The following is a 12,740-nucleotide window of genomic DNA, read 5'->3' as shown; positions in this document are numbered from 1 at the left end:
GTCTATGCAGGTGTGGGTTACTTTTATGCAGTGACGTGATACTTGGATCAGGGGATGGTGTGCCATGAGCGGGTAGGTTCATGGATGGTGGTGAACATGTGATGATATATGCAGGGAGGTTCATATCCAGTTACTCTCGTGCGGGGATACGGGCGACGTAGGTTCGTATGTTCCGTGCTCACACTTGAGAGATGCTGCGTGCGGGGAGGTACGTAGCTGGTGGATCACATGTGTTGGACTACGGGCGGGCAGGTCCGTAGTCTATAAGTTCAAAGTAAATAATAAAGTTTAAACGTTCAAACTAGTGAAATATTACAATATCTTTGTTATACTTGTTATAAAGTCAAATAAAATGAAAGTCTAATAAGATTCTTCTGTATCAATCTTGATCTGAGTCATTTGCTCTCCATTGGGAACACTCCCCTGATCATATACCTAACATTAAAAATAATAATAATTGGTAACATTCTTCACAGTGTAAAATATATATTAATATACTTAAAATTTAAATATTACCGATGATGAATGAAACACAGGAAAGTCATGAGGCAATTCTCCTTGATAGTTTTGTACAAAGAAAGTCATCATTGCCTTCATTTCATTGACTTGCGATGTTAATGAAGAAACCTATTTGAGAACATAACTAATCAAATTAATCAAACTGTCTGCATTTTACAACATGCCTAACAATAATACAAACTTAAATCAAACTCAAAATCGTCAACAATGAAACATATTACACAATGTTCATATCTTCTTTTGTTTATAGTGCGTGATCCAATACATCATGTACATATCGAAATTAAATAAGCTCTAGTGTGTTTGTATGATTTTTGTGAGAGATAATAAACCATATATTATTTTCAATCACCGTGCAAAGGGTTGAAATTTCAAATTTATTTAACATTCACATTAAATATGCACAAGGGAGAGAGAACTAACAATGATAGGTGCACTCCTTAACCACTCTTCACATTCACAATGTGATACATACACCCAAATGAGGATAATTATGTCTTAATAATGATAGCAATAACAACAATGACAACAATAGCAATTTAAGGTGATTTAACAGCAATAGAAAGCATGCCTTTCACCATGTTTTTGGTAACCATGTGGGATGCTACTATGCAGCTTAAAAGTGGGGTTTTGTATTCCCAATATAACAACAAAAAAGACTATATTCATGGCAATAAAATACCATTATACAGAAGAGATAAACTAAAAAAAGTAATAATTGAAAATAAGAAATTATTAACCTGATTTTGTAACTGTGTATAAGAAGGACAACTCGAAGACGCCCCACTATATGAATGTGCATTGAAGCCAAACACTTTAGATGGATAAGGTCCCAAACCTAAACCCCTAACATGTTTGCAATGTTCTTGACTTCCGAAAGCAAAAGCTAAGGAATCGGTGCTAGATACATCTTTTGATTGGGATGTTGATAATTTTGATTCATATGATTGAATTTTTTCCTATACAGAACATGAGAAGAAACTAATTAAAATAACGTTAATTGTGGATGATAATTATAGAGTTTATTAGAATCAAACTTACACCAATTTCCCTTGCTTCATCACTAACAAATGTTCCATTAGCATGCTTGTGGGTTGCTATCCATACCTCTCCTCTATTGACCTTTTGGCCACACTCTTTTTCCTATAGAGTTGAAGAAAAATTTTATGACACAATTCAAAAAATTAAAACATAAATTTAATTTGAAGATATGTAATATTCTCACCATTTCATCTCTTTTCCTTGCAAGGCTCTTAGATCCACCTATGTGAGCAATGGTTTACTTTGCCCTATTGTTTTTATTTTTGAGGGCATGGTCCTAATCATCAAAGTATACAAATTAATAATAATGAATAAGGTTGATGAAAAAAAGTTTCAATTATACCTTTGTTTTTGAATTTAGACGATAGTCAATAAAAGAAGCCCACTGGTCTCTATCTATTCCTTTTGGAGCCATTGTGATCAATTCATCTCTAGTACGTGTACCATCATTCCTTTGTTGCCACAATTCTTGTCGATGGTCTCTCCACTTTGTGTTAAGTGATTTGAGAACATAGTTTATATGAACATCAGAATGAACTTCAAACTTAACCTTCAAAACATGAAACAATTAAAATTAACAACAATCATGATATAATTCAATTATAAATTCAACTTTTACATTCCTTACCTGAATAATGTTTTTAAGTATATCTTCTTTATAATCTTTAGGAATATTCCTCCAACTAGAATAGCTAATAGGAAAAGCATTGGAGTTTCTTGAAACACTACCTAAAAACCTATTCAATAATGCTCCACTATCTCCAATTGGTTGACCCTCATTATTCCATTGCACAACAATCCTTTCATTTGTAGGTAAATTCCATACATCATTGGCTCGTAGTTGTTTTGTATTTATCTTTCCTTGATCATCGATAAAGTTTGAAAAATAAGTTAAATAGTGTAGATTTAACTAAAAATCTGCATGATTAAAAATAAGAATTCAGTGTAGACAGAATTTGATTACAAGTTTTTGGTATTTGATACATCAAAATCCAAGTTACAAAGTTACAATAATTAAAACTTACTACTTTAGATACTAGACATCAAAACTTACAGTTGTAGTACAAAGTTACAAAGTTTCTAGTATTTGATACATAAAAATACTAGGCATCAGAAAAATTCAGAAAATATTAAAAATTGTGATGGTTGAAAACTTACTGCTTGAAAATTTAGAAAAACTAAAATCTTACTGCTTGAAAACATACATATATACAAAAGTTTCAATCTGACATGGAGTTATTAAAATTGTGTTCCAGCACATAATTTAAGTAGTTGCATACTAATAACATCAACAAACCATGCTCTCTTTCGTGCTACAAGCCTCTATTGATCTTCTTGCAACTCAGACTCCTCACTTTCTTCCTCTTCACTTTCAGAATATACATATGATGTACTAGTTGAAGATATCCTCACTTTCAAGGTTCCTAGAAGTAAATTAGTTGAATGAAAAAAAAAAACAAGTGTGCATAAATATGTGAAACGTAAATTACTTGGCTGAGGTGCAGGTGCAGATAGAAGGGGATCCTGTTCAGTAATTGGTTGAGGTGCAGGTGCAGGTGGAGGGGGATCCTTTTCATTACATGGTTGAGGTGTAGGTGTAGATGGAGGGGGATCTTGTTCAGTACTTGGCTGGGGTGCAGGTGGAGGTGGAGGGGGAACATGTTCACTACTTCTTTGAGGTACAGTTGGAGGTGGATGGGGAAATGGAAATGAAGAACCTGTTCAGTTTTGGAAAATGAATCAATTTGTTGAATATAGATGGAAAAAAATTAGTAAGAGAGTTGAGATATCTAACCTGGTGTAGATGGACGTTGAAGATGTCTATAATTAGTAAACTTAGGTGTAGGAAATGATATATGCACCTGTGTATCTGACTTAGACTTATTTGAGGTTGCAAATTTATTCTTGAAGACTCTTGACAACCAATAAAACTCTTGAAGATTTAATAACTCAATTTTAAATTCAACATACTACCTGGATTAGATGGATGATGACGTGAAGAAGACTTGTGATTAACTACTTGTCCCCATGTAGAAAAGGACTTATGGGTGGTGTGTACATTCGAACTATTACTCTTGGTTGATGTTTTCTTCATCTTTAGGTGGTCTTTAAAAAATAAGACAAACACATGTGTTAGTATCAGGTAATATGTAAAGTCAATAAGTAACATACCGAAAAAGAAAATCTATAAAAACCACATTTTATTAGACAAGTTTTTTTGATGATGAGTTGTTGATCAATAAATTCGTTGACAGGTTTTCAAAACAGTGTGGGATGAAATGAAGCAGGAATTCCATGGTAGATTATTGCAAGATTATAACAGGTTCAAGAGAAACAATACCAAGAAGATTTCTGTCTAAACTTAGTGTTCTATCTTTGTAATTCTGATTAACTGTCATAAATCTCTGTAAATGAAAAAGAGTGATTCAGACTTCTCTGACTAGCTTTCTACATTTTCAGTTTGCACTTTGTACAGGGATGGATTCTTTTTTTCAAAGACTTTCAAATTATGTTTTTTTCTTCTTCTATGGAATAAGTAAATATGGTAACTATGCCCTTTCAGTAATAATTGTAAAATAAAATGATCATATCAATTTATGATTGAACAATTGTAAGATATGATTTGTTTAGTGTTAATGCTATTTTGGTTTAATGCACCAATATGTCTATTTGACCCTTAATCTTCTACAATTTTCTTAATTAGACCCCTAACATACATGGAATGCAGGACTTGTTATCATAAAAAACATACATGGAAACAAAAGTCTCTTTATTTATCCTTTTCAACTGACTTGGCATCTTTTACTGTAACGTGAGACAAACATTTTCCATTTATCATGTATTATTTATTTGCTTCCCAATTTCATGTTTATCTTGCAAGGTCCCATCTTATCTAACAGAAAATTTTTGATACCTAACATTACGATTTTCAATTTAAAATGTCAATTCTCTTAAGTGTTGGCACAAGCAAGCTTGAAGCAAAGAATTGATAAAGTCATGTGCATGAAGATCTTAAGTGTTTGATAAAGTTTGATGAAGATTGATGAAGATTGATGAAGATCCACTTGAAGATTTAGTTTTAGTGTGTTAAATATGAAAATAACATGTTAAATGTAATGGTTTAGTGTTATACAATGTTGGTAGGCTATATGACATAGGTTAGATGTCTTGTGTGCCTTAGTGTGTCTCTTTTAATCTGTTAAAATGGGTTTTAACAGGTTAAAAGGCTTGTTGTATATAGTTTCTGGTATGAATGCATTCAGTCAGTTGAATTATTTTTCAATCGACTGATTTCACTTAAGTCAGGTGAAATCAGCTGACTATACGGAAAATTCAATCGACTGATTTCACTTAAACCAAAACTATATAAGTTGTCTTTGCGCGAGCAGAGGTGCGAATCTAAGTTTTTCTGAACCAAATCGTGTCATTCATCTCTAGGAAGCGTTCTCTCTCTACAATACACAGCCGGAACTCGTGGTTTGAAGATCTTGGTTTATTTTGGAGGCATTTTGGCTTGTGAGTAGCTTGAAGAACACATGTATGGTGTGCTAGGGACAGACACCATCAGGTTTGGATGTTCTTATGCCTCTGGATGGTTTGCCTGATGTGATTTCAGGTCTGCAAGTGTGATTCTTGTAGGTTGTGGTTCTAGATTTTTGTGTGAGTCAAAAATCTTGTGTGCTTTGTGTTCAAAAGTGTAATCTTGGTTTGTGATTTGTAAAACTTTTGAATATAGTGGAAACCGAGCTCAGGTTGTCCTGGGAAACTGGATGTAGCTCTGTGATTGAGTGAACCAATATAAAAATAGTTGTGCAATCTTCTTTCCCTCTTCTCTCTCTCTTTGAAACTCTTTAAAAACTCAAGAAAACCAAGCAATTTGATCTTTGGTGTGATTTAATGCGTTCTTGTGTAATCTGAGGCTTTATACTTGTTATAAATACTGATTGGAACATGTCTTGTATGTAAAAGATTGGTGTTGGGTTGAATCACAAGTTCTGCATTCTGCATAATTCTCTAGTATTTTAGCCGACTGAATTGCATTTTTAATCGACTATTTCATAGCATCAAGAACAATTTAGTCTGCTATTTTATATTTTAATCGACTGAAAGTGTATTGGTCTGCTGCATTTACATCCAAACTTTCCAGTCCATTAGATTCAATTGAAAAAAGGTTTAAGCTTTCGAAAAAGTTTTATAAAGCCAATTTAACCCCCCCTTCTTGGCTAAACTCACCATTTCAAAACTAACATTAAGGTGACTTTTTTGCACTTTTCAAATTGTTTTTGCCATCTTTCTTTTATCACAAAATCTTCTCTGTTCTTCTTTTGTATATCTCTTCATTTCACACTACAGGGATGTGACACAAACTTTCTCCCTAACCCACTTTCCATCAAATTTCTCAACTCTACCAATTTCCCAAACATTTTTTGCTGCATTTATGATTTGCTGCTATTTATTGCAGTATGTAAGTTTGACTTGCTGGATTCTCAAATATGAAGCAATTGACAATGTTTAACTTTGCACTTTTTATTCTAGATTGACAACTATACTAAAATACGATGTGCAGTTGCAGATTACTCGTTGACAATGTCTTCAACCTAAGCAAATATGCATCTTAAATTTCCATTAATGTGTTCCTAAAATATTAGTTCATCTGCAGTTGCATACTATACTAGATGAGATCATTCCTAAAATATCTAATTTCCCTTTTGTTTTTTTACGTGGTCTTTCTTCTTTACATAAGACTCTCTCCACTCTAGCCTATATTACTTTCTCCAAGAATATGATGATTTCTCTCTAAACCTTCCCCTTCTTTATTTGTAGGCAATTATGCTTTATTTCTTCTACTATCTCATCCCGCCAAACTAACCTAACTAACTTCCACAAAATTGTAGACCTCATAATCTATCAATACTCCTAGTCCCTTAAAATGAAGTTCCATTTGATGTTCAACTGATTAAAGCATGACGACTAGGCCAATTTGGCCCTGCAGCCAAGAATAGATTCCACTCCTTTCAAGTCAAACACAAAACATGTAAACAGCTCCATGCTTCTTTAGTTGTCTGTTTTCAATGTCAGTTTTGGCCATGAAACAGCATCAGAGGCTCTTTAATTAATTATACTAAGATCCCTGCGATACTTCCATTTATTCAGACTTCCATTTATTCACACTTTCTTTCTCTCTCTTATCGAGAAAGCCTACATTTTTTTTTCTCAAACTCTTTCTGCATTGGCACTTGGCTCCCTACCATTTAGGACTTGCACTATAAATATATAACCAACCTTACTCCTCTGCTCACACACACACACACCAATTCCTCTTCAACATTCCACTCCAAATATTATTCTCTTCAACTAAAATGAAATTAGAATCTGAATCAATATAGAAATGCATGAGATGAATTAAAATCTAAAACGAAACTAGAATCAGAAATATGAAAACATGATTCAAATACGAAAACTAAAACGAAATCAAAATCAGAATTGATTCTAGAATACAGAAATTGAAATTCAATTACATAAACCAAAACTCAATTATGCAAAAATGAACTTAATGGTGTTACCTAACAACTATATTATCTAACTTGTTCTTTAAACCAGAATTAAGCATTGGAATGTGATTGAGATGATTGGAATGCATTTCATAGCATGAAAAACAAATTAGAACAGAGAATAAAAATGCAAGCTAACTCGTTGCAGAATCAGAAACAATGTTACAAATTCATTATGAAACTGATTTAGAGAACTAACATTTGGAGAAGTTGGGATCAACCAACATATATAAACTGAAATAATTAAGAAAACTGAATAGGAAAAATAGTGTTATGTGACAATTACCTTACTAGTTGTATATTTCCATCCTCATCTGGATATAGTAATTCTAAGTTTTGTTGCTCAAATGGTTCAGATTCATGAAAATCGTCAACATCTTCTTCACCCATGTTGTACATGTCTCTAGGCTTTAAATATACAGGTATGCACCAATTTTTATCCAACTCATCTTCTACATAGTACACCATTTGAGCTTCTGATGCTTGAATGTATGGCACATCATCATCATTATCACCAGTATAGATCAAATGTGAAAAATTTACGAATGTAAATCCAAAGTCATCCGTCATAATCCCTCTAGAAGAAGTTGTATTAGCCCACATACATTTGAATAAAACAACTGAGAAATGTCCATGGTAATTTATTTCAATTATGTCTTCCAATCGACCGTAATATGGCACACCTCCAAACCGCATTTGATTATCAATGCTACTTGCATAACTCCTTGTCCCAAATGTACCAAACACTCCACTATTTTGTGTTTTAAGCCAAAGGTCACACACCAATATACAAAATTTGAACCCATTCACGTTGTAGGCGCTATATCGCTTTGCACAATCAATCAGACCCATAGCTAAGAATTTTAAATCAATTGAATGGATACCAATTGATACAAAACAAAACAAAATACTTAATATTCAAAAACATACTTAATATTTTAATAATATATATAAATTAAAGATTATTGGAGAAAATATACATACACGTGGTGAAAACCACTCTATAAATTCCCTATGAACCCTCTTGTCTATCATAGAGGATTGTCACAACCGAAATCGCGACGGGACGACGAACCAAAAATTAAAATTTGCAAAAAATAGAGTTTTGGAGTCGCCACCATAGTTATTATAGGAAACTATGGAAAACCATAAAAAGAACAAGGTCTGCGAAAAACCAGATTTTGGGTCCGGGAGTCGGTTACGCGTGGGGAAGGTATTAGCACCCCACTACGTCCGTCCTAAGACGGTACCTTTAATTAAATGTGCAAAAGTTATGTGGTTTTTTCAAAATATTTAATTTTCCCCAAAAATATTAATAAAAGAATGTAAAAAAACAACAAAACTATTTTTTTGATTTTTTGGGCCCGACGAGGATTAATCCTCGCTCTTACATATCTCCATGTGAATGGAGAATCAGGGTTACGTAGTTCTTTTTGAAAAATCTATTTGAAAAATATTTGAAAACTGATTTAATTTTTTTTTTAATAATTTTGAAAACTTTTTCATTCAAATTTTTAGTATAATTTTATTATTGGTGTCATGCGACGCGAGCGGCCGGACCGACAATGAAAATAAATTCTTTTTTTTAATCTTTGATTTTTTTTATCTTTTTAATCTTTTATAATTTTTTCATGTTTTTTAAAGTTATTTAAAAGTGGATGTGGATATCACTACGACATGAGCAACCAAATAGATATTATAAAGTAAACAAAGAAAGCTATTTTTTTATTCTTAGATTGGTATATATTTTTTAGAAAAAAAAAGAACGAAAGTCTAGAATGGGTGTAATGCAACGCGAGCAGTCGGGCAGACACAAAAAAATAGAAAAAAACAATTTTTATGATTTAAACAAAATAATGAAAGTTAAAAAAATCAAAAGAAAAATAAACTAACAATGACGTACCTTATGCCTTTTCTTTTTTCTTGCTTCCTTTTATAATATTTTTGTGTTTTTTTTTCAAGGGAGATAAAGATGAGAGGTGTCTATGTGGGTGGTAATGAGAGGAAGAGAGAGGGTAGAGAATGTTTTCTTCTTCTTTTTTCTACCTCTTTCAATATGTTTTTTTTAAGAGAGATCAGAAAGGGGGTGTGTATGTGGGAGTGGTGATGGGAAAGAATTAGAGAAGTGTAGAGAATTTCTTCTTCGGTCATGACAGAGTGCGTATTTATACTCACACCTTGCAATATAAATGCAATCTCGGCCTTAATTGTAACGAACAATATAAGGATGGAATTGGTCATGATAGTAGCAAATTATGAGTATCAAATCGCAGTAAATCAGAGCACAAAATCAATCATCATCAATAACAAATCAGAGCACAAAATTAATCCCAATTAATAATATTGATTCTTACCATTTGAAGAGATATTGCTTCTAATTATTATATAATTAATTTCTCTATCAGGAACAAAGGTAGAAAATATTTGAGTTATTGGGCTCATGAAAATTAATAACAAATTGGGCTCTTCCTCCTTTTTTCTTTTTTTTTCTCTCTCTTTTTTTTTATTTTTTTAGTTTTTTTTTCTAAAATTAAAGTTTGAAAATATTTAAAGAAAATTTTGTTTCACCTTATTTTCTACTCTTTTTTTTTGAAAATAAATTTATTCACCCGGACGAAATTGGGTGTTGACAACTGGCCCTCTTTACTTAGATTTTATTAGATAATATGAAAATTTGACTTTTTCATTTTATCGTAATAAAAGATAAGTAAAGATAAAAACACTGATTTCATTCGGGTTTCAAAAGAAGATAAATTTGAAGACAAATTTGACTATACCAAGTAGAGGGTCTCGGTTTGACACACTAATTCTTTTTGTTTTTTTTTTTTACTTTTTGAAAAAACCAAATTAAACCAATCCCGTTAAAGAGGGTTAATTCAAAAGATTCGGTGACCATTACCATGTAGAGGGCCTCGATTTGAAAATTTTCTTTTTTTTATATTTTTTGAGAAAAGATTAGACCAATCCCGAGGAGAGGGTCTATATCCAAAAGATTCAGTGACCATTACCATGTAGAGGGTCACGATTTGACAAACCATATTCTTTTTGTACTTTGATTTTTTGAAAAGGATAATAGACCAATTCCGAGGAGAGAGTCTATATCTAAAGGATTGGATGACCATTACCATGTAGAGGGTCCCGATCCGAAAATCAATGACCATTGCCTCACAGATGGCCTCGATGTGACATAAGAAAACAATGACCATTGCCTCGCAGAGGGTCTTGATGTACAGAGATCAATGACCATTGCCTCGTAGAGGGCCTCGATGTGACATAAGAAATCAATGACCATTGCCTCGCAGAGGGTCTTGATGTAAAGAGATCGATGACCATTGCCTCGCAAAGGGCCTCGATGTGATATAAGAAATCAATGACCATTGCCTCGCAAAGGGTCTTGATGTAAAGAGATTGATGACCATTGCCTCGCATAGGGCCTCGATGTGACATAAGAAATCAATGACCATTGCTTTGCAGAGGGTCTTGATGTAAAGAGATCGATGACCATTGCCTCGCACAGGGCCTCGATGTGACATAAGAAATCAATGACCATTGCCTCGCAAAGGGTCTTGATGTAAAGAGATTGATGACCATTGCCTCACAGATGGCCTCGATGTGACATAAGAAAATAATGACCATTGCCTCGCAGAGGGCCTCGATGTGACATAAGAAATCAATGACCAGTGCCTCGTAAAGGGTCTTGATGTAAAGAGATCGATGATCATTACCTCGCAGAGGGCCTCGATGTGACATAAGAAATCAATGACCATTGCCTCGCAAAGGGTCTTGATGTAAAGAGATTGATGACCATTGCCTCACAGAGGGCCTCAATGTGACATAAGAAATCAATGACCAGTGCCTCGCAGAGGGTCTTGATGTAAAGAGACCGATGACCATTGCCTCGCAGAGAGCCTCAATGTGACATAAGAAATCAATGACCATTGCCTCGCAAAGGGTCTTGATGTAAAGAGATTGATGACCATTGCCTCGCAGAGGGCCTCAATGTGACATAAGAAATCAATGACCGTTGCCTCGTAGAGGGTCTTGATGTAAAAAGATCGATGACCATTGCCTCATAGAGGGCCTCAATGTGACATAAGAAATCAATGACCATTGTTTTGTAGAGGGTCTTGATGTAAAGAGATCGATGACCATTGCCTCGTAGAGGGCCTCGATGTGACATAAGAAATCAATGACCAGTGCCTCGCAGAGGGTCTTGATGTAAAGAAATCGATGACCATTGCTTCACAAAGGGTCTTGATCTAAAAAAGGAGAACCTGAATTTTGCTTTTGAACTGTCGACAAACACCAAGTGAATGCCTAACGGTTTTGAGACTCAAACAAAAAATATCGTTGCTAACTTTTTCTTTTTTTTTTTGTAAATGATTTTTAATGATTTTGTGGAGTATGATGAATGATTTGATGATGCATGAAATGTTATGATTTTCTTTTTGGAACTATATGATATGCTTGCATGGATGCGTGAATGCATGAGTGGAATTTGTTATATTTTTCACTTTTTCATTTCTTCATAAATCTAAGAAATGTTGGAGGAGTTATTCATATGCACACGTTATGAATCATTGATGATGTATGACATGCTATGATTTTCTTTTTAAACTTAGACGATGATGCATGCATGGATGTGTGGATGCATGGATGCATGAGTGAATTTTGCTTTATTAAAAAAGATGAATTACTCATGTATGCATGACTTGGTATGATGTCTGAATTTTTCTTTTTTGCATTTTTTTGAAAACAATATTCGAATCGATTCCCATTTCATTGTTATTTCTAATTCATGGAGTCATTCTACTTTGATTTTTTTTTTTACTTTTCTAAATCATTTCCTTGGTCTAATCAATTTACTAACAAACACTTTTTTAATCATTTCTTTGAAACACTATTTGAATGACATGCATGAAATTGCCAAGGGCTTGAAAAAGGTTTGGATGAGGTGATGAAGATTAACTAGGGAGTTGCCCCAATTTGAATTGGTCTTGGGGCACAAAATGTGTTTGGGCTTTCCCCAGTTACTGATGGTATGAAGAAAATGATGGGGACTTCAAAAATTTGCCCCTAGTGTGATCACAGTCTTCAATGTAAATAAATGCCCCAGTTCAGAATGAATAATAATGGGAATATATGAATTACAAACAAAGTGACTGCCCCAGTTTGGGTTTGGGATTGATAAAAATGGCCTATGTTAAGGTTGATCAAGGTTTAAGCTTAGAGCGGAGGATACTATATGAGCAAAGATGGAGTTTTATGAAGAATGAATTGAAAGGGGACAACCCAAATTTAGCAAATTTAGCTTAATTGCCCGTGCTAATTTTAGAGCTTTGAAAACATGTCAACCAAACATAAACTACCCCAGTGTTTAAAAGAAAATCTCTGAACACACTTTTCCAATCCTTTTTTTAATAATTTTTTTTAGAACAAACCTGTTAGCAAATAAAAATTTTCCTCTAAATTAAAACCTTCGAAAGATAACAACCAATCTTTGATCTGTGTGGACTTTATTAGGCTTGTATCGTGGTCAAGGCTAGGGGTATGGATGTAAATGATAGTAAAGGCCCAAACAAGTGATATGAGGATTGTTTCAAACAAGGATCTTTGAATAATGTTTCA

Source organism: Vigna unguiculata, chromosome 4, assembly GCF_004118075.2.
Source record: "Vigna unguiculata cultivar IT97K-499-35 chromosome 4, ASM411807v1, whole genome shotgun sequence".
Classification (NCBI taxonomy): domain Eukaryota; kingdom Viridiplantae; phylum Streptophyta; class Magnoliopsida; order Fabales; family Fabaceae; genus Vigna; species Vigna unguiculata.
Note: the sequence above shows the minus strand (reverse complement) of the source record.